The sequence below is a fragment of the Mustela erminea genome, chromosome 12, assembly GCF_009829155.1.
Source record: "Mustela erminea isolate mMusErm1 chromosome 12, mMusErm1.Pri, whole genome shotgun sequence".
Taxonomy (NCBI): Eukaryota; Metazoa; Chordata; class Mammalia; order Carnivora; family Mustelidae; genus Mustela; species Mustela erminea.
This window is the reverse complement of record NC_045625.1, coordinates 88,583,573-88,606,426: the sequence shown is the minus strand read 5'-3', so window position 1 is coordinate 88,606,426 and position 22,854 is coordinate 88,583,573.

The window sequence follows — 22,854 nt, the reverse complement described above, 5'->3', positions numbered from 1 at the left end:
CTATTATTCATAATGCTGCTGTAAACATCAGGGTGCGTGTGCCTCTTTGAATCTGTATTTTTGTATCCTTTGGGTAAATACCCAGTAGTGCGATTGCTGGGTCATAGGGTAGCTCTATTTTCAACTTTTTGAGGAACCTCCATGCTGTTCTCCAGGGTGGCTGCACCAGTTTGCGTTCCTACCAACAGTGCAAGAGGGTTCCCCTTTCTCCGCACCCTCGCCAACACCTGTCGTTCCTTTTATTGTGCATTTTAGCCACTCTGATGGGTGGGAGGTGGTATCTCAACTATGATTTTCATTTGTATTTCCCTGATGAAAAATATTTTGGTATTAAAACCAATTTAAGCTCGTTGGGTTAGCTAAAATGAAGTTTTCAGCCTTAACATTTTAGCAGTATCAGCCTTAAAATTAAAACCCATTTTTCTTGGGTTTAGTGTAAGCCAAGTAAGTGCATGTTGTGTAGGTTACAAAATTTTCAGCAACAACCAAAAACTAGCTTGGGACAGTGGCTGACTTTGTCAGATAGCTCATGCAGTTTTTGTGGGGAGTCTAAAAATAATCATTAAGAATATACAAGTTGAATAGATATAAGTAAGGTACAATAAAATGTTTGTAGGTAAAAAATTTTAAATAATTCCCCCCAATCTTTTTGGTAACCTGAAACCTTAAAATTCTGTTAAGTGATGAGTTAAAAGAAATTCATTGAATGCCTAGATCATTTCCAAATAGGATAAAATAATGAAATCTTAACTACATAAGCTAGGTTTATCTACTTTGGGGCTCCCTATTATGGATAAACTAAAGATAAATTTGGGTCTGTTAGTAAAACTTTTTGATGCTCTCTTGGAAGATTGTGCTATGAAGAAGCACATATTTATAGAAATTATGAAATGTATTCATAACTTTGTCAGTATCAAGAAGACCAGTGAATTGGGGCACCTGGGTGGCTCAGTGGGTTAAGCCTCTGCCTTTGGCTTGGGTCATGATCTTAGCGTCCTGAGATCGAGCCCCGCATCAGGCTCTCTGCTAAGTGGGAGGGACACTCTCTCACTGCCTGCCTCTCTGCCTACTTGTGATCTCTCTCTCAAATGAATAAAATCTTAAAAAAAAAAAAAAAAAGAAGAAGAAGTCCCGTGTAAGAGTTCCCAATGCCTACTACCTAGTTTTCACTAGAAATTAAAGTTTTTAAGGGTTAAAAATTCTACTTAACATATATGGTTTGTTAACCTTTAAAGTAAAACTTCCAGTTATTTTGCTAGCAAAAGATAGGTTTATTCAGGAATAAAAGAGAACTGAAATCTGGGAAAAACAAACTGTGGCAAAACCATAGGCAAGTCCAGGGAACAAAGGTGAGGTCCACTTTTTTAGGGAGAAAATGGGTAAGTTAGGAAGGCTGCTGTGAACTGAAAGTCCATTGGAGTAAACTGGGAGTTGCAGGTGTGGTGGCGTCTCATGGGCCGGACTGTTGCCAGGGGACGGAGGGTGGATGAGAAAAGTTCCTCTTCCTCTAGCTGGAGTTGTAGAGTAATATCTACCTGAGTTGTAAGGGCAAGTCCTCTTCTTCCTGTATGGGTTGTAGCTGGGCCGGTGCACCCTTGCAGAAACCTCCTGACTCCATTTTAATGAGGTTGATTAGGATTAATTTTCATAGTTTAAAGATACTAGAAATAGTAAGGGACACGTCTCCATATGTAAGAAAAGTAGGATGTATGCTTTCTGTTAAAAGAAGGTATGAGGAATGAAAATGCATTTTTTGTTGGAAGGGAAGAAAAAGTAATTTTGTCCTAAAGTGAGCCTGTTTATTTAAAGAGGAGGAATGTGGGATATGATCTGAATGGGGGGATGGGAAAAAAAAAAGAGAAGGTTGTAAAAGGTTTACGAAAAAAGAACCGTAAAAAAATACATTGTCATTGAATGCTCAGCCAGTCAGGCATCCAGCTCTTGATTTCAGCTCAGGTCATGATTTCAGGGTCATGAGATCGAGCCTTATGTTGGACTCTGTCCTGGGCGTGGAGCCTGCTTAAGGTTCTCTGTCTCTCCCCTCCCCCACTGCTTGCATGCTGTCTAAACAAACAAGCAAGCAAACATGAAATAAATAAAAATCAGCTTAACCAAGCTGATTATTGAAATAATATTTTTAGAAATGAGTTTTAGTATCAAAAGTAAGCTAATGCAAAATTAATATTTGATTGAGCTGGCCTAAGGAGGCTACCACAAATTATTATAAACAGTGAAGCCCCAAATCAGAACTTCTACAAGTCTGCTACAGTGGGGGATATGCCTGGTTTAAAGGTGCCCTGGTGGCAAAGCAGGGCAGCATCTCAGGCAGCATGGCCTCAGGATCCCCAAGGTCACAAGAAGAATGGGAGTGGTGGTGTCTGAGTGCGGCGGTATTCCCAGGCTTCAGAACGGGGAAGTCAGCTGAGAACAGTGAGTCTAAGTGCTGGCTTTTGGCTCTGCATTGCCATAAACTGTGAACCACTTCAGGGTCATGCAGTCGCTCTCCTGGCAGGGGCCCTGCCAAGGCAGAAGCACAGTGAGACTCCTCTCTCCCAGTGGGAGGAACAGCGTTGGTCTGGCCGTAGGAGTTCATAAAATTTGGATTTTGAAACTCAGTTGCCTACCTGAGATAAAAACACTCAGTCACAGGCCAGGTGAACATACAGTTTGGCCAAAAACCAGGGAGACAAGAGTGAATGCTTTTCTGTAAGGGCTCACTGAGGAGTGGAGGGCCCTAACTTTCAGCTCCCAGGCTAAAGAGTGGGGCACCCCCACATTCATCTCCCATTGGTGCTGAAGGCCTTAAGGGAGCGAAACAGCACCACCTAGTGGAATCTAGAGCTGCTTACACTGAGACCTGAGCCGTGGCAAGGGAGTGCGTGTTTCCACGTGGCCAAGGGCATTTGAAAATCAGTGTTTAACAACCGGCTTGCACCAAGTTTACAGATCATAGAGGGCTACAAAGCTTCTTCAGATCTTGGGGAAAACAGTTATACAGTGTTCGTTGTTTTTTAATTCTTTCGTATTTCAGTATTATTTTCAGTTATTTTCTTATTTTTTTCAGTTTTTATTTTTTTAATTTAATTTGTGTGTGTGTGTGTATAACATGTATTTTTAAAGTTTTGTTTTCTTTCATTGTATTTTACTTTGTTTCATTTTATGTGTGTGAGTGTGTATATTTATATATAGACACACATATATATGTTTTTCTTTCTTTTTTTTTTTTTTTAAAGATTTTATTTATTTATTTGACAGAGATCACAAGTAGGCAGAGAGAGAGGAGGAAGCAAGCTCCCTGCCGAGCAGAGAGCCCGATGCGGGACTCGATCCCAGGACCCTGAGATCATGACCTGAGCCAAAGGCAGAGGCTTAACCCACTGAGCCACCCAGGCACCTCAATATATGTTTTTCTTTCTTATTTTGGGATCTGATTTCTTTTAAAAAGCAGACCAAAACATACCCAGGGTCTAATTTTCTGTTCTGTTTTGTTTCTTGCTTCCCCCCCCCCGTTGTGTTTTATTTTTCTTTTCTCTTGATTTGTTTTTTCTCTGTTGTCATCGTGGTTATTGTTGTTTTTTCTCCTTCTTTCTTCTGGGTTTTTTTGTTTTTGTTTTTGTTTTTAATAAAATGACAAGATGGGGAAATTGACCCCAAAAGAAAGAGCAGAAGGTAGTACTCATTGCCAGGGACTTAATATGGATATAAGTAAGATGTCTGAACTAGAATTTAAAACAACAATTATAAAGGTACTATCTGGGCTTGAAAAGAAAAGCATAGAAGACACTAGAGAATCCCTTACTATAGAAATAAAAGAGCTAAAATCTAGTCAGAATGAAATTTAAATGAAATTTAAAATGCTCTTAGTGAGATTCTATTTTATAGCCAAATGGAGGCTACAAAAATGAGGATGAATGAGGCAGAAGAGTGAGTCAGTCCTCCAGAAGATAAAATGGTGGAAAATAATGAAGCTGAGAAGAGAGGAAAAGACTATTACTGGATCACAAAGGGAAATTAGAGAACCCAGCAATCCCATAAAACAAAATAACAAGTGGATGTTAGCGTTCCCAGACGATGAAGAGTGGGAGAGAGGGGCAGAAGGTTTATCTGAACATATTATAGCTGAGAATGTTCCTAATCTGGGGAAGGATATAAGCATTCAAGTCCAGGAGGCACAGAGAAACCCCCTTCAACATCAATGAAATAGATCAACAGAATAGAAGGAGAGATAGAGTTCCCGACAAATATAAACTAAAGGAATTTGGGAACACAAACCAGCCCTGCAAGAAATATTAAAGGGGGTCCTTTGAGCAGAGAGAGAGCCCAAAAGTAACAACAGAAAGGAACAGACAATCTACAGGAACAGCGACTTCACAGATAACACAATGGCACTAAAGTCATGTCTTTCAGTAATTATTCTGAATGTGAATGGACTAAATGCTCCAATCAAAAGACACAGGGTATCAGATTGGATAGAAAAAACAAGACCCATCGAAATGCTGCTTTCAGGAGACTCATTTTAGACCCAGAGACACCTCCAGATTGAAAGGATGCCAGTGGGGTTGCCTGGGCGGCTCAGTGGGGTAAGCCTCTGCCTTCGACTCAGGTCATGATCTCGGGGTCCTGGGATCGAGTCCTGCGTTGGGCTCCCTGCTCAGCGGGGAGCCTGCTTCCCTTCCTCTCTCTCTCTGCCTGCCTCTCTGCCTACTTGTGATCTCTGCCTGTCAAATAAATAAATAAAATCTTAAAAAAAAAAAAAGGATGCCAGTGGACTTCAAAAGAAAGTTGGAGTAGACATTCTTATATCAGACAAACTGGATTTTATTTTATTTTTATTTTTAAAAGATTTTATTTATTTATTTGACAGACAGAGGGAGATCACAAGTAGGCAGAGAGGCAGGCAGAGAGAGAGGGGGAAGCAAACTCCCTGCTGAGCAGAGAGCCCGACATGAGACTCAATCCCAGGACCCTGAGATCATGACCTGAGCCACCCAGGCGCCTGACAAACTGGATTTTAAACCAAGGACTATATTAAATGAAAAAGGACACTGTATCATAATAAAATAATAAATAAATAAAATTAAAATTAATTATTATTAATTAAAATTAAAATTTAACATTTATAAATATTTATGTCCCTAACTTGGGAGTAGCCAAATATAGAAACCAATTAATAACAAAATTAAACTCATTGATAATAATACAGTAAGTGGGGACTTTAATACACACTCATAGCAATGATCAACATCTAAGCAGAAGATCAACAAGGAAATAGGGGCTTTGAATGCCATACTGGGCCAGAGGGACATCACAGATAGAATAAATCAATAAAATCTTAAAAAAAAAAAAAAAAAAAAAAAACCTCAGTAAGATGCTAACTAACAAGACCCAACAGTACATTGAAAGGATTATTCACCACGACCAAGTGTGGGATTTATTCTTGGGCTTCAAGGTTGGTTCAACATCCACAAATCAATCAATGTGATACAATACATTAATAAAAGAAAGGACAAGAACCATATGATCCTCTCAATAGATGCAGAAAAAGCATTTGACAAAGCACAGCATCCTTTCTTGATTAAAACTCTTCACCATGTAAGGACAGAGTGAACATACCTCAGTATCATAAAATCCCTGTACAAAAAGCCCACAGTGAACATCATTCTCAATGGGAGAAAACTGAGAGCTTTTCCCCTAAGGTTAGGAACACGACAAGGATGTCCATTCTCACCTCTTTTGTTCAACATAGTACTGGAGGTCCCAATCTCAGCAATTAGACAACAGAAGGAAATAAAATGCATTCACATTGGCCAACACAAAGTCAAACTTTCACTTTTCACAGACAACATGATACTCTGTGTAGAAAACCCAAAAGACTCCACCCCAAAATTGCTAGAACTGATAGAGGAATTCAGCAAAGTCACAGGATGCAAAATCAATGCACAGAAATCAGTTGCAGTTCTGTACACTAACAATGAGGCAGAAGAAAGAGAAATCAGGGAATCGATCCCATTTACAATTGCACCCAAAACCATAAGATAACTAGGAATAAACCTAACCAAAGAGGTAAAGGTTCTGTACTCGGGAAACTATAGGACACTTATGAAAGAAATTGAGGAAGACACAAAGAAATGGAAAAATTTTCCATGCTCATGTATTAGAGGAACAAATATAGTTAATATGTCTATTCTACCCAAAACAATCTACACATTCAATGCAGTCCCTATCAAAATATCATCAACTTGGGATGCCTGCATGGCTCAGTCATTAAGCAGTTACCTGCAGCTCAGGTTATGATATCGGGGTCCTGGGATCGAGCCCTGCATTGGGCTCTCTGCTCAGCGGGAAGCCTGCTTCTTCCTCTCCCACTCCCACTGCTGTGTTCCCTCTCTCACTGTATCTCTCTCTGTGTCAAACAAAAAAAAATATATATCAACTTTTTTCACAGAACTGGAACAAACAATCCTAAAATATCTTTGAAACTAGACAAGACCTCAAATAGTCAAAGGAAAGTTGAGAAAGAAAACCAAAGATGGAGTCATCATAATTCCAGACTTCAAGCTGTATTACAAAACTATAATCATCAAGACAGTATGGTACTGGCACAAAAGCAGACACACAGATAATGGAACAGAATAGAGAAGTCAGAAATGGACCTCAACTCTATGGTCAACTAATCTTCGACAAAAAAGAAAAGGATATCCAATGGAAAAAAGTCTCTTCAACAAATGGTGTTGGGAAACTAGACAGAAAATGCAGAAGAATGAAACGGGAACACTTTCTTATACCACACACAAAAATAGACTCAAAATAGATGAAAGACCTAAATGCGAGACAGGAATCTGTCAAAATCCTGGAAGGGAACATAGGCAGCAATCTCTTGGACCTCAGTGGCAGCAACTTCTTGCTAGATATGTCTCTGGAGGCAAGGGAAACAAAAGCAAAAACGAACTATTGAGACTTCAAGATAAAAAGCTTTTGGGGTTCCTGAGTGGCTCGGTTAAGTGTCTGCCTTCAGCTCAGGTCATGATCTTAGGGTCCTGGGATTGAGCCCTGCTTCAGGCTCCCTGCAAAGTCTGCTTCTCCCCACCACTGGTGCGTGCACGTGCCTGCTCTCAAATAAATAAAATACTTAGGAAAAAAAAAAAAAAAAGCTTTTGCACGGCAAAGGAAACAGTCAACAAAACTAAAGGGCAACCTTCAAAATAGGAGAAGATATTTGAAAATGTCTTACCAAATAAAGGGCCAGTAGCCAAGATCTATACAGAACTTATCAAACTCAACCCCCAAAAAACAAATAATCCAGTCAAGATATGAGCAGAAGTCGCGAACAGACATTTTTTTTTTAAGATTTTATTTATTTATTTGACAGAAAGAGTTCATAAATAGGCAGAGACACAGGCAGAGAGAGAGGGGAAAGCAGGTTCCCCGCTGAGCAGAGAGCCTGATGCTGGGCTCGATCCCAGGACCCTGAGACCATGACCTGAGCCGAAGGCAGAGGCTTTAACCAGGCACCCCATGCGCCCCCTGAACAGACATTTCTTCAAAGAAGACATCCAGGTGGCCAACAGACACATGAAAAAATGCTGACTACCTCTTGACATCAGGGAAATACAAATCAAAACTACAATGAGGGACCACCTCACAGTTGTCAGAAGATCTGAAATCAACAACTCAGGAAACAACAGATGGTGATGAGGTTGTGGAGAAAGAGGAGTCCTCTTGCACTGTTGGTGGGAATGCAAGCTGGTACAGCCACTCTGGAAAACAGTATGGTGCTTCCTCAAAAAGTTAAAAATAGAGCTACCTTATGATTCAGCAAGTACACTATTAAGTATTTATCCACAGGATAGAAACATAATCAATCAAGAAGGCACATGCACACCCCACAGGTTATAGGAATCCTCAATAGCCAAAATGTCCACAACAGCCAAAATATGGAAAGAACCCAGATGTCCATCTGCAGGTGGATGGATAAAGAAAAAGTGGTATGTGTACACTGGAATATTACTCAGCCATCAAGAAGAATGGAATCTTGCCATTTGCAATGACATGGATGGAACTAGAGGGTATTATGCTAAACAAAAAAAGTTAAAGACAAATGCCATATGGTTTCACTCATGTGGGAATTTAAGAAACAGAACAGATGAATATAGCAGAAGGGAAGGAAAAATAAGATGAAAACAGAGAGGGAGGCAAACCGTAAGACACTCTTAACTCTAGGAAACAAACTGAGGGCCGCTGGAGGGGAGGTGGGGGGGCGGGGGTAACTGGGTGATGGGCCTGAAGGAGGCACGTGATGTAATGAGCACTGGGTGTTACAAGTAGCTGAGGAATCACTAAATTCTACCTCGGAAACTAATAATACAGCATACATTAATTAAATTGAATTGAAATAAAAAATTAAGAAAATCAATGCCACTTTGGTTAAGTGGATAACTCGGTATTATTTCATAGGATCAGTGATCCTGTTTCATCACTAGTTCAAACCTTTTGATATTTGTTGACAAACATCTAAAAAGCAAATTCTTTTAAAAAATTTTGTTTATATTTATTTGAGAGAGAGAGAGAGAGAGAAAACATGAGCAGGGGGGAGGTGGGGGGAGGCGGAAGGACACGTAGAGACACATAGACTCCCTGCTGAGCCAGGCCCCGGAGATCATGACCTGGGCCTAAGTCAGATGCCCAATCGACTGAGCCACCCAGGTGCCCCTGTTTGTTTATTTGAGAGCGAGCACAAGTGGGAGGAACGGAGGGAGAGAGAATCTCAGGTAGACTCTGTGCCGATTGTGGAGCCTAATGCAGGATTCGATCCATCGACCACAGGCCCAGCCAGGACTAAGAGTCAGACACTTAACAGACTATGTCACCCAAATGCCCCCAAAATCAAATTCTAAAATGAAGTCTTTTGACCACAAAGAGGTTCCTAGAATAATTCAAAGGACTTATTCTCCTCATCAAAGAGAAATATTAAATAGGCTTATTTGGTATGTTAAATTGCATAGGAAGCATGTCAAATAGGTGATGTTAAACCTTCTTAGAGTATATTTGTAGAAGTATGGGTTATTAAAATAAGTGTTCTTTTTTTTTTTTTTAAAGATTTTATTTATTTATTTGACAGACAGAGATCACAAGTAGGCAGAAAGGCAGGCAGAGAGAGGAGGAAGCAGGCTCCCCGCTGAGCAGAGAGCCCGATGCGGGACTCGATCCCAGGACCCTGAGATCATGACCTGAGCCGAAGGCAGCGGCTTAACCCACTGAGCCACCCAGGCGCCCCTAAAATAAGTGTTCTAAAAATTGTATAAAACTCCTAAAAATGTGATCTGTCCTGGTATGTTATCACTTATATTTCCAGCTGTTATCCTGAGGTGATATGTGTCACCGAAATAACCAGATATCCTTGTCAGTTGCATTGTGATGAATTTAGATGTTTAAACGCTGCCATTTTTAAGTCCTGATCTCATTTCCAGACAGTCATTGTTTTACTCTGATGCTTTTGCAAAAGTTCTTCCTCTTCAAGGAGATTCAAAGTAGACTCTTAACAAATATTCTAGAATACAGGTCTGTAATAACCTTAAGGTCATACCATTGAATCGGGCAACAATTCACAGAACTCTAGGGAGAGACTGATAGTGTCCCACAACTGCTAAGAAAAGAGTAAGATTAACAAAAATTAATTACATGAGACTGAAAACCTGAAGAGGATACATTATGATTTTGATTACTTTTTGTTTACAATATTGCTGGTTCTTTAATCTTTTGTGTTCCAGATAGAAGAAAACCTTTCCTCTTAAGCTAACTAAGACTTTTAACATTTTGGTAGATTACACCTTTGTAAATAGAATGGAAACATTTATCTTTTGCTCCCTACTGTGATCCCTGCAGAATTCAGAAACTCTGAGTGACTATTCTTATATTCATGGCAACACAGTTATTTGCATAAGTTCAATGAGAATCTGTTCTCCCCGGAACAGGACACAATTGGAAGCACTGATTACCAAGGCTTTGACTAGAATGCCATATTTGAGAAAGCTCTTCCTAGACTCAGACATGACGAGGCAGCTTTTAGGAATTAAGGTTGACTTTATGGAGCCAATAAAACCCCTCGGAAATATCTCTTTGATGCTTATTAGGTTCCTAGCAGTCTTACCAAGTGATTAAAGGAGGTCCCTTCCTCAAAGGAGCAAGAACTCTAAGATATTTTGGGGACCTCAAGAAGAGAGAAAATAACCCTAATTGACAGGTATTGCTGGCAGAGTCTGATGGCAAGTATTTTAGCTTGGCTTCTTAGCCTCAGCAGGCTGTTAGATTTCAATTTGTGAGGTTGGGGGGAGGGTGAAAGATGGTGACGTGATGTGGGGAAGAAGTCCCCTCCCCCCGGGAGCATCGGATTGGAACCCGCCTGTCCAGCAGTGTCCTCCTGCAGGACCGAGGCTGACTGAACGGCTTCGGCATGACAAAGCATAGACAGGCCACCTAGAGAAGGGCAAGAGAGACAGAAACACAGTAACAATGGGAACCCCACCCCCAACGCTGTGAACTGCAGCGGGGAGGGAGAGGGTGGAGGGACCAAGAGCAGATTCATCTGCCTTGGGATGCAGGGGAAAAAAAAGCCACAGTTTAAAAGGGCAACTAGAATATAATAACAATAGTCCTAGGGCATCAGCCAAATGGTGTGGGAGCTGCTGTGCTGCTCTCTGTGGTCAGAAGTGCTGGCCAGCACCATCGTATACGCTCCCCCTTCACCTTGATAGCGTAGATGGATGTAGTGTTTGGGCTTGCTAGCTGACCCCATCCCCACTTGTCCCACTGAGGAAACTGCAATGGGGCATCCATTGGACATTCTCACATAGCGTCCAGTACAGCCCCAACCATCCCACCGAGGTGGGACAGGCATAAAGTACCCTGGGATGTGCCAGGCCTATATCCATGTTAGTTCCAGACAGCTTGCCAGGGTGAGTTGTAGAATGCCCTGGGACCTCCACACCCATGCCCACTTGAGCTCCAGCCAGAATCACAGGGGCACCCCTGCTGTGGAATGACCTAGCACCTCCCAACCTGTACCCACTTTACATCTACCTATTCCACAAGGATAGCCTCTATAAGGAGCACCCAGGAACCTCCCTGGCCCACACGCTCTTCAGCTGTAGCTGTCCCCCAGACTGGGTGGCCCCGGCACAGAGTACACTGGGCCCCCCAGACTGCACCCACTAGAGCTCTGACCCATCAGCCAAAGCCACCAGGCACATGTAGTCTACACAGAGAATGTTCCTTAATAAGGCCATTCCTTCAGGATTAGAAGAAGTAACTGTTCCACCTAATTCATAGAAACAAACACAAAAAGTCAAATAAAATGAGGAGTCAGGATTATGCTCCAAATGAAATAAGATACAACTTCAGAGAATTAAGTGAAACAGGGATAAGCAGTCCTCAAAGTAATGGTCATAGATACGTTCTTCGGAGTTCAGAGAACAGTGGATGAACTTTGAGATGACTTCCACAAACTGAAAGAAAATAGAAAAACGAACCAATCATGGTTCACCGAAGAATCACAGTTCATTCGGCTGCAGACTACAACAACCGAAGTGAAAAATACACTGGAAGCGATTAGAGTGGGTTAGAGGATGCAGAAGGCTGGATCAGCAATGTGGAAGACAGGGTCGCGGAAAGCGCCCGCGCGCCCAACAGCAGTCAGCGGCTCAGTCAGTCAGTCAAGAAAGGTAGGCTAAGGAGTCCTGGGACACCAAGTGTCCCAACACTTGTATTATAGGCACCCCAGGAGGAGAAGAGAGAGAAAAAGGGACAGAAAAGTTACTTGAAGACATAATAGCTGAAAACTCCCCTGACCCGAGGAAGGAAACAGACATCCAGGTAGGTCCAGAAAACACAGAGTCCCAAAAAGGGGAGACCCAAGGAGGTTTCACATAATGATTAAGATGTCAAAACTAGAGGTGAAGAGAACACGAAAAGCAGCAAGAGAAAAGCAAGTACTTCCATACAAATGTACCCCATAAGGCTATCAGCTGATTCTTCAGCAGAAACTTTGCAGGCCAGAAGGGAGTGACGAGATCTATTCAAAGTGTAGACAAACAAGCATACACAATTCAGCAATATTATCATTCAGAATTGAAGGAGAAAGAGTGTCCCAGACAAGCAAAAGTTAAAGGAGATCCTTACCACTAAACCAGCCTTATGAGAAATGTTAATGGGACTTCCTTTCGTAGAAAAGTAAAGACCATAATCGGAAGTAAGAAAATTATGAAAGGAGGACATTTCATGAGTAAAAGCAAATGGCAGTCACTGTTAGAAGACAAAAGTGGTAAAATCAACTATATTTAAAAACTTAGTTAACTTATTTGCTGTAAGTTGTATACAAATTGCATGGCAACCACAAACTAAAAAGCTATAATAGACAAAAAAATAAAGAGAAAGCTGACCAAAACACTAAAAGAAATAATCAATTATACAGGAAGAGAGCAAGAGAAAAAGAAAGGAGCAGAGAAGAACTATAAGCCCAACTGGGGAAAAATTAACACAATGGCAATAAACACATACCTGTCGATGATTACTTTAAATGTTAATGGTCTAAATGCTTCAGTCAAAAGACATAGGGTCACTGAATGGATTGAAAATAACAAGACCCATCTGTATGCTGCCTATAATAGACACATTGCAGACCTAAAGACATACACAGATTGAAAGTGAAGGGATGGAAAAAGATATTCCGTGCAAATAGAAGCAAAAAAACCCCACAACAGTTATGGTAGTAGTATGTCCATGAGACAAAATCAACTTTAAAGGAGACGGTAGCAAGAGACAAAGAAAGAAATGAATTACACAATGATAAAAGGATCAATCCAACAAGAGGATATAATGATAGTAAATATCTATGCACACAACATAAGAACGCCTAAATGCATAAATTATTAACAAATATTAACAGACATAAGGGGAGAAATTGACAGTAATACAGTAATAGTAGGGGACATTAATAGCCCACTTATATCTGTGGGTAGATCATCCAGACAGAATATCTATAAAGAAACACTGGCATTGAATGACATATTAGAGCAGATGGACTTACCAGATATGTAGAGAATAATCCATCCAAAAACAGAATACACATTCAAGTGCACATGTAACATTCTCTGGAATAGATGACATGAGACAAATCAAGTCTCAGTAAATTTGAGAAAATTGAAATCCTATCAAGCTTCTCTTCCAACCACAATGGCGTGAAACTAGAAATCAGTTACAAGGGGGAAAAAAATGGAAAAACCACAAAACACATGGAGGCTAAGCAACAAAGGGGTCAACAAAGAAATCCAAGGGGAAGTACAAAAAAAGAAAAAATAGAGACAAATGAAAATGGAAACACAACACTCCAAAATCTTTGGGTCACAGCCAAAGCAATGCTAAGAGGGGTAGTTTATAGTGATGGAGGCCTATCTTTAAAAATAAGAAAACCTTCATATAAACAATCTAACCTTACACCTAAAGGAACTAGATCAAGAAGAATGAGCAAAACCCAAAGTTAGTAGAAGGAAGAAAATAATGAAGATCAGAGTGGAAATAAATGAAATAGAGACTTAAAAAAAAGTAATAGAAAAGACCAATAAAACCAAGAGCTGGGGGGGGGGCACCTGGGTTGCTCAGTGGATTAAAGTCTCTGCCTTTGGCTCAGGTCATTGAGCCCCACATCGGGCTCTCTGCTCGGCGGGGAGCTTGCTTCCACCTGTCTCTTTGCTTGCCTCTCCGCCTATTCGTGATCTCTGTCAAATAAATAAATAAAATCTTTAAAAAAAAAACCTGGTTCTTTGAAAAGAAAACGAATAATCAAAAAATGATAAAACTTTAGCTAGACTCATCAAGAAAAAAAGAGAGGGACTCCTGGCTGCTTAGGTCAGAAGAAGCTCTTGATCTGAAGGTCATGAGATTGATTTCAAATTTGGTGTAGAGATTACTAAAAAAATAAATACTTAAAAAATAATTCAAATAAAATCAGAAATAAAAGCAGTAACAACTGACACCACAGAAATACAAAAGATTACAAGACACCACTACAAAAAGTATAGGCCAACAAATTGGACAACCTGGAAGAAATAGATAAATTCCTAGAAACTTGAAATTTTCCAAAACTGAACCAGGAAGAAATAAAAACCTGAAGAGACGGATTAGTAGTAACAAAACTGAACTAGCAATTAAAAAAAAAAAAAAATTCCCCACAAAGTCTAGGACCAGATGGCTTAGCAGGTGAATTCAACAAACATTTAAAGCAGAGTTAATACCTAGTCTCAAAGTAATTCAAAAAATGGAACAGGAAGGGAAACTTCCAAATTTACTCTATAAGGTCAAGCATTAGTTTGGTATCAAAATAAAACAAGGACACCACAAAAAGAGAACTATAGGCCAATGCTCCTGATAAACATAGATGCAAAAATCCCCCTCAAAAAATGATTTGCAAACTGAGTACAAGAATACATGAAAGGATCATTGAGCAGAATCAAGTAGGTTTTACTCCAGAGATGGAAGGATGGTTCAGTATCTGCAAATCAATCAAGGTGATCTATCACATGAACAAAATGAGGGATAAAAACCATGTGATCATCTCCATAGGTGCAGGAAAAACATCTGGCAATGTCTGTTCATGATAAAAACTCTCAACAAAGTGGCGTTAGAGGGAAATCACTTCAACATATATAATAAAGGCCCACAGCCTTGATATGAAAAACCCATAGCTAACATCGTACTCAGTGGTGAAAAACTGAAGACTTTAAGAACAACATGAGGATGCTCATTCTTGCCACTCTTATTCAACATAGTTCTAGAAATCCTAGCTGCAGCAACCAGACAAGAAAAAGAAAGGCATCCAAATTGAGAAGAAAGAGTAAAATTGTCACTATTTGCGTATGACATGATTCTGTACGTAGAAAACCCTACAGATATGGGGCACATGGCTGGCTTAGTCAGAAGACCGTGCGACTCTTGATCTTGGGGTCGTGAGTTCTAGCCCCACATTGGGTGTAGAGATTACTTAAATAAAATCTTAAATAAAAAAGGAAGACCCTATAGAGTTTACCAAGAATCTATTAGAACTAATAAATTAATTCAATTAAGTTGTAGGATACCAAATTAACATACAGAAATTTGTTGCATTTCTACACACTAATAACAAAACAGAAGTTAAGAAAACAATCCCACTTACAATTGCACCAAAAAGAATAAAATATGTAGGAATAAATTTAACCAAGGAGTGGAAAGACCTGTACTCTGAAAACTGTTGGGAAAAAAAACCCAAAGATGACATAAATGCATGGTAGGTGCAAAAGAATAAATCCGGATCACTTTCTTAAACTATAACCAGAAATACACCCAGAATGAATTAAAGACCTAAATGTGTGAGACCCAAACCCATAAAATTCCTAAAAGCTAACATAGACAGTAAATCCTTGCAACATCAGCTTTAGCAACTTCTTTTTCTACGTATGTGCCCATGGGGGAAGGAAACAAAGATGAAAATAAGTTATTGGAACTATACCAAACTAAAAAGGTTTGCTCAGTGAAGGAAACCATCAACAAAATGAAAAGGCAACAAGTGAAAATTCAATGAAAAGGAATGGGAGAAGACCATTACAGATGATAAACCCAACAGAGGGCTAATATCCAGAATATATGAAGAACTCCTACAACTCCACACCAACCCCCCTGCCAAATAATCCAGTTAAAATGGATAGAGGTCCTGGATAGGCATTTTCTCAAAGACCTACAAATGGCCAATAGCCACATGAAAAATGCTCAGCATCACTAATCATCAGGGAAATCCAAATCAAAACTGCAATAACATATCACCTCGTACCAGTCAGAATGGCTAATATCAAGAAGACAAGAAATGACAAGTGTTGAGGATGTGGAGAAAAAGGAACCCTCATGCACTGTTGGTGGGAATGTATATTTGTGCAGTTGCAACGGAAACCAGTATGGAGGTTCCTCAAAAATTAAAAATAGAACTACCGTATGATCCAGTAATTCCACAACTGGGTATTTACCCAAAGAAAATGAAAATGCTAATTCAAAAAGATATCTGTAGATTTACCTTTATTGCAGCATTATTTATGACAGCTAAGATATGGAAGCCACCTACATGGCCATCCATAGATGAATGGATAAAGACGTGGTATATGTACATAATGATTTTTACTCAGCCATAAAAAAGAAATAGGTCTTACCATTTGCCACCACATGGACAGACTTAGAGGGTATTATGTTAAGTGAAATAACTCAAAGACAAAACCACATGGTTTTATTTACGTGTGGTATCTAAGAAACAAAACAAATGAACCAAAAAACAAAAAAACTCAAACCAGAAACAGACTCATAAATACAGAGAACAAACTGTTGCTCCCAAAGGGAAAGGCTGTGGGGAAAGGGACAAAGTAGGTGAAGGGGATTCAGAGGTACAAACTTCCAGTTATAAAATAAATAAGTCACAGGGAAGAAGAGTATAGCTTAGGGAGTATAGTAATTTAATAACAGTATAAGGTGACAGATAGTAAATACACTTGCCCATTGTATAGAATTGTCAAGTCACTATATTGTGTAACTGAATGTAATACAACATTGTGTGTCAGCTATTCCTCAATACTAAAAAATTTTTTAAAAACTTTAATCTGAGATTTCTTATGGACACTTCTGGCAAAGTTGATTTAAAAGCTCCTGTATATTCAATTGCTCATCTTGTTGTGCTGATGCACATACTCCAGCCGAGTTAACTGAAACTAGATTTAATTTGCCAACAAATTACGAGGATTGTTATTGATATAAGTGGGGGTAATTTTTGAGAGAAAAACTGTTTCTGTCGTAACTGGAATACATACTTTTGGGTATTAGATTCTAATTCCGGGGCAGAGCCCTGGAATCTGTATTCCAACAAGCCCTCCTGCTGATTCATACTCTGCACACCGAATTTGAGCACTGCTTCCTGGAGAACTGTGCAGGGATGGTGGAGAGCAGGCAGGGCAGTGGTTTCGGACCTTGCCAAGACCTCTGACTCCTAGAGACCTGGCTTTCCATGGCTTCCTGGCTGTAGTTTCCCCAGGCTGAAGCACATTTCAAACACACACAACCTGGAGGACAGAAGCCTTTGGAACCCCAGTGGGTGACCATTTCGCAACAGTGAGCCTGATTCCTTGCGGGACAAGTGTAGCCATCCTGGGAGCTGTGCCTGAAAGCCCACATGTCTCTGTGCACAGCCAAAAGGAGAGAGGGAAGACAAGTGGTGTGGTGAAGGGGATGGACATATGCCAACCCAAATAGGCCATTTGGGCGTATTGATTTTTTTGAGCTGAAGGCAATGTAGAACCAGCAGATGCAAGAAGAGCTCTCTGCCTTCTCCCCTTTTTAAGCAGGGTCTGCATTTCCCTTTGTGCAGGTACCATAGGTTCACCCTACCTCCTGTACCAGGAAGAGGACAGTGACCTTGATCACTGTAGTTGGAGAGCTGGCACCATGATGAGTCTGCATAAACAGGCCTAAGATAACCCTTACCTTTTCCTTTCCATTAGTTTCCCCCGTGTATTTCCCAGTTGCTTTCGCATAATATAGCCCTGCTAAAGCCCGAACCCCCTTTCTTTGGTCACTTCTTTCTTACTTAGCACCTTTTGTTAAAAAAAAGGTCCGTAAAGGGACGCCTGGGTGGCTTAGTTGGTTAGGCAGCTGCCTTCGGCTCAGGTCATGATCCCAGCGTCCTGGGATCGAGTCCCACATCGGGCTCCTTGCCCCGCAGGGAGCCTGCCTCTCCCTCTGACTCTGCCTGCCACTCTGCCTGTGCTCTCTCTCTCTCTCTGACAAATAAATAAATAAAATCTTTAAAAAAAAAAAAAAAGGTTCGTAAGGTCCCCGTCTAACTGTTTCTTTGGGTTTTTGCTTCTTATTTCTGGAGCCCCTGTGCACATCAAGGTATTAACATCAGTAAAATTGTATGCCTTTTCTCCTGTCAACCTGCCTTTTGTCAGTTTAACTCAGAGGTCCCAGTGACCAAACCTGGGACCAGAGGAAGTTTTGCACCCTCCACCGTGGAGAGAGCTGGCAGGTGGGATGGCCCTGTGGCTTTGAAAGGGGGAAAGATTTTCATCCCACTGGTAAAACCTGTCTCAGCATGGTAAATGGAACCTTTTCTGTTGATGTTTTAATTTTTCTGTAATTTTCCTTATGGCAAAATGCAGATTTGAGGCAGCTTATTAAGATACATCTGTTACAAGGTCAAAAAAATTTAATAGATACCCTTGGGATTTGTAAGTTTTTCATTTAAATCTTAAAATTGTTGGTTTCTTTGACGATATGATGACAGCCAAAGATTCTAGCATTTGAGCCCAAGAGAGTCTGGGACTTTCCAGTGCTAGGGATAAAAACATTTAAAATGAACACTGTAGAAAAACTTAGTGATTGCTAGTTTATCCCTTGGGTTCTGCAGTCTCTGTAACGTTCTTGGTTATTTTTAAAAAAGGAAGGGGTATTTGTCACAGAAGTTTAGTTAACATCTTACAACTGAGTGTGTTTGTCACTTCGACAAATGGAATCTCTATCAATGTCTATGTGACCTGGGACTTCGTTTTATTCTGGAATGGGAGCTTTTTTGGTTTACAAGATCATGAAAAACTAAAAAGTGTTCCTGTTAAGAAATAAGATTCTTTTTTTTTAAACAACAAAAATGCTTTGCTGACTCACTATGAAATAAAAATTCCCCAATCTGTGAATAGACTACTTCAAGCCTTTTGAAGAGTTATATTTCTTTGCAAAAACATTTGAGATCGTGTAATCACTTTTTCCCAATTTTTTTTTTTTGTTTTAAAATAACATATGTGTTTATGTGAAGGGGGGGAGCCTTCTTTCCTTTCCTTTCCTTTCCTTTTTTTTCTTTCTTTCTTTTTTTGCTTTTTCCATGACTCATAGTCACAATACCTCATCCCCCAACTGCCAGGCCTTGACCTTGTGCCTCCTGCTGCCACTGACTTAACAACTGGACCGATTCTGAGTAAGAATGAAAGCGTTAACAGGTTTGACTACAAAAAGGAAGTTTATAAAAACCCTGGAGAGAGATCTGTGGGCAGATTACCCCAACCCTTGGCGAGCAAGCCCTGTGAGGTTCACATTATCCCCTGAACCCTCTGGGGCTGCCACCCACTTCTACGGGTTTACCCTGTGCCTGCGCTGCCTTTCCCAATCTTACTTGCATGCTCTTTTCTTTTTCTCTCTCTGACCCAAGAGAAGGAAAACTGTGTGGACAGCAACTCTTTAAATAGTGTTATTTAGCCATCTACATGTCAGAATATGTTAAGAGAATCAAAAGATAGATCAACACAGAACCAAGTGATGGAAAAATCATGGGAGGAATAGAAGAGGTGGCCTCGGGGGTAAGCTGATACCAACTGCATACAGTAGGTGCCGTATAATTGCTGAAGGTGAGCCTCAGACTTGGCTCTGAGGTTCGTAGTAGAACAAAGAGGGGAGCAAAGCAATGATAAGATTCACTGTGTCCACAAAATGGAAATATTCCAGAGGCTTCCCTTGATACCAGCAGAGCAGAGAGCTGTCTCTTGAGAAGCCTCACAGAGAGAACATGGCGGGACCTTTGGCAGTGAGTCACTGGGGGAGGGTGTCAGCGTTGGGAGGCTCCTTCCTCCCTGCTGGAGGAGGTTGCGAATCCAGAGCCCTGGGCTCCTCGGGGCACCCAACCTGGCTCCTCGTTTCTTCCCCATCCCCTGTGAGCTCTGCACTTTCACCTGGGAGCTGGCAACGGGGGCACAACCAGAAGGATAGGCCTGATTTACTTGGAGGGTACCCTGCTTTGAGGTGGTTGTGTTTGCTCCGCCTGTTCACAGAGCCACGAATTTCCAACTCTGCACGTTCGAATCATTTGGGTAACTTTCCGCAAGAACAGAACTGCCTGGGCACCAGCCAGATTCACTGAAGGTGGACCTCTGGCATCGGGCCCAGGAATTCATCTATTTTTTAAAATGCTCCAGCTAATTCTTACGTACAGCCGAGTACAGGCCTGCTGACAGTTGGATCTACTCAGGTTTACAAACGCAAGTGATAGCAGAGTCCCTCAAGGAGCTTTGAAACATTCAGACGACCCAGCCTTACTTTTCCCCCTAATCCCCCCAGTGTCCACTCAGATGGCCAAGAAGTTCTGTATTATTTTTAAGATTTTATGTATTTATTTGACAGAGAGAGATCACAAGTAGGCAGAGAGGCAGAGAGAGATGGGGAAGCAGATTCCTCACTGAGCAGGGAGCCCAATGTGGGGCTCGATCCCAGGACCCTGAGATCATGACCTGAGCCGAAGTCGGAGGCTTAACTGACTGAGCCATACATGTGCCCCGGATATTCTGGTTTGTAACAAGATCCTGGGGTGGTTGTGATACAGCTCATCCCCAGATGCACCCTAGTTCACAAAGTTTAAAGGGGGAAAGAGCCACGCTCCACTCCGCTCCAACAACCAACAGCAGGCTGTGTGACCTTGGGCCTGTTCATAAGCACTCTGGTGTGGCTTCCTTGTTGATAGACCGGTTATGGAAATAATCAGCTATTCCTCCATCTCAGGTCATTGTGAGATTTACAGCCGACTCCCAGCTAGAATGGGAGCGCCCCAGAGCCAGCGACCGGGGCCTACTGATTTCTGTCTCCCAGCTCCTAGATCAGGGCACTGGCGTGTAGTGGGCACTCGGCTGAATTGAAAATGAGCTCCTATTTGGGGAAGCAGCTTAGACAGGTGTGTGGGCAGCAGATGTGCATTTGTATTTGCTGTATGAGTGTGTGTGTGCACAGGTAAGTACGTACGGACAGGGGCTGGGTTGAAATCCACAAGCTCACACGGACCGGGCTCTCTGGGATCATTCCTTCCAAGCCCATGCGCGTGAGCTCAGAGCCTGGGTGGAGAGTGCCCTTTGGCCTAGTTTCCTCTCATGTCAGACTGTGGGTGGATTTCTGTGCGATCCTATGGGCAGATAGTTAAATGGGCTGCCGCCTGCACAAGCACTTCTGCAAAAACTGAACTTGCCCAAGAAATGCTGCAACAGAATGATTTATTTTCGTGAGGCATGGGGCTCTGAGGTGATCATACTGTGACAGCCTGGTTTCTAGTGGCCGGGGGTGATAGGAACGTTTACTGCAGGGTGGACATCTCTTGGTGCTCCAGGAGAGTGTCTGCCGATGCCACTTGGGGAAGAGTGACCAAACGGGTCATTTCAGTGACATTCCCAGTTAGGGAAAGCAAGCCCACACCACGAGTGAGCTTGAGAGCAGGGGGTGGAGGGTGGGCGGGGCCAGGGGCCGCGTCTGGGCTTCCGTCCCAGCCCAGGACTCACCCTGCACCTCGGGCAGGTGCACACTCCTCTCTGGGATCGAGTTCCTCATCTGTGAACTAAACGGGCCCGACGATTACCCTGCGGGTCCCGTCTGTCCCCGCTAGGCTGTGACTACTGGGTCGCAAGAATGAAGCTCAGAAAGCCGTCTCCATTTATTTTCTCTGCTAGCTCAGAATCGTGCCGTCTGATCACCATAAGCCACATGGGTCCCCTTTCTCTCTCTGGCATTCACCTGTGCCCCAGTGGACATGCTCCCTTAACCAGGGCGTGCCCTCCACTCTTTCACAAGGGCGGATGTTCAAGGAGCCTGATCCATAGTTTCCATTACAAATAAAATTTATGTAGCAATCCCTATGAAGCCAGAATTCTGGCGACAAGCAACCTTCAAACAACTGGGGGCATTTTAGGGAGTGTGGAGGTGGGGAGAGGTCATTCAGCTCAGTGATTAAACGTTCAGGCTCTGAACATTAAAAAGTAATTACAGGGCACCTGCGTGGCTCAGCCAGTTAAGCATCTGCCTTTGGCTCAGGTCATGATCCCAGAGTCCCATGTCCAGCACAGAGCCTGCTTCTCCTCCCTTAGCCCCTTACCCCGCTCGTGTGCACACTCTCTCTCAGTCTCAGGTAAATAATCTTTAAAAAAAAAATTAAAAATTAACTACAATTCCCTAAATCTACATGGAAAACCAGAAACATTTAGCAGTAACCTATATGCGACTCATTGCAAAAAGCCCTAAGACTTTTCCTCCGCTGCTACTCATGTCAGTATGTGTATTACTTCCTGTTGCTGCTGTAAAGAATTATCACAATATAGGGGCTTTAAACAACCCCATTTTTCTTTTTTTTTTTTAGATTTTATTTATTTATCAGAGAGCACAAGCAGGCAGACAGGCAGGCAGAGGCAGCGGGAGAAGCAGGCTTCCCGCTGAGCAAGGAGCCTGATGCGGGACTCGATCCCAGGATGCTGGGATCATGACCTGAGCCAGAGGCAGCCACTTAACTGAAACAACCCAAATTAAAAAAAAAAAAAAAATTTCTTGGGACACCTGGGTGGCTCAGTCAGTTAAGCATCTGACTCATGATCTGAGTCGGCTCAGATCATGATCTCAGGGTGGTGAGACAGAGCCCCGTGTCTAGCTCCCTGCTCAGTGGGGAGTCTGCTTGAGATTCTCTCCCTCAGCCCCTCCCTCTGCTCTTGCTCGCTCTCTCTCAAATAAATAAATCTTAAAAAAATATATTAGAAATAAGAATAAAAACTCCCTCTGGGGCCTGCCTGCATTCATCGACAGCTCAGCAGTCTGTGTCACCCGTGGTGACAGTCAAGATGATGGCTCAGGTGTTGCCAAAAACCTGTAATTGTCCGGGAAGATTATTGTCCTAATTAAGGTAGTGAATTGGAGAGCAATTTTTAATTTTAAGAATCAGGGGAAAGGAAATCCATATTTCCTTGATGTCACCACAAGAGGAGCAGAAAATCCTGTTTGCCAGGTTCC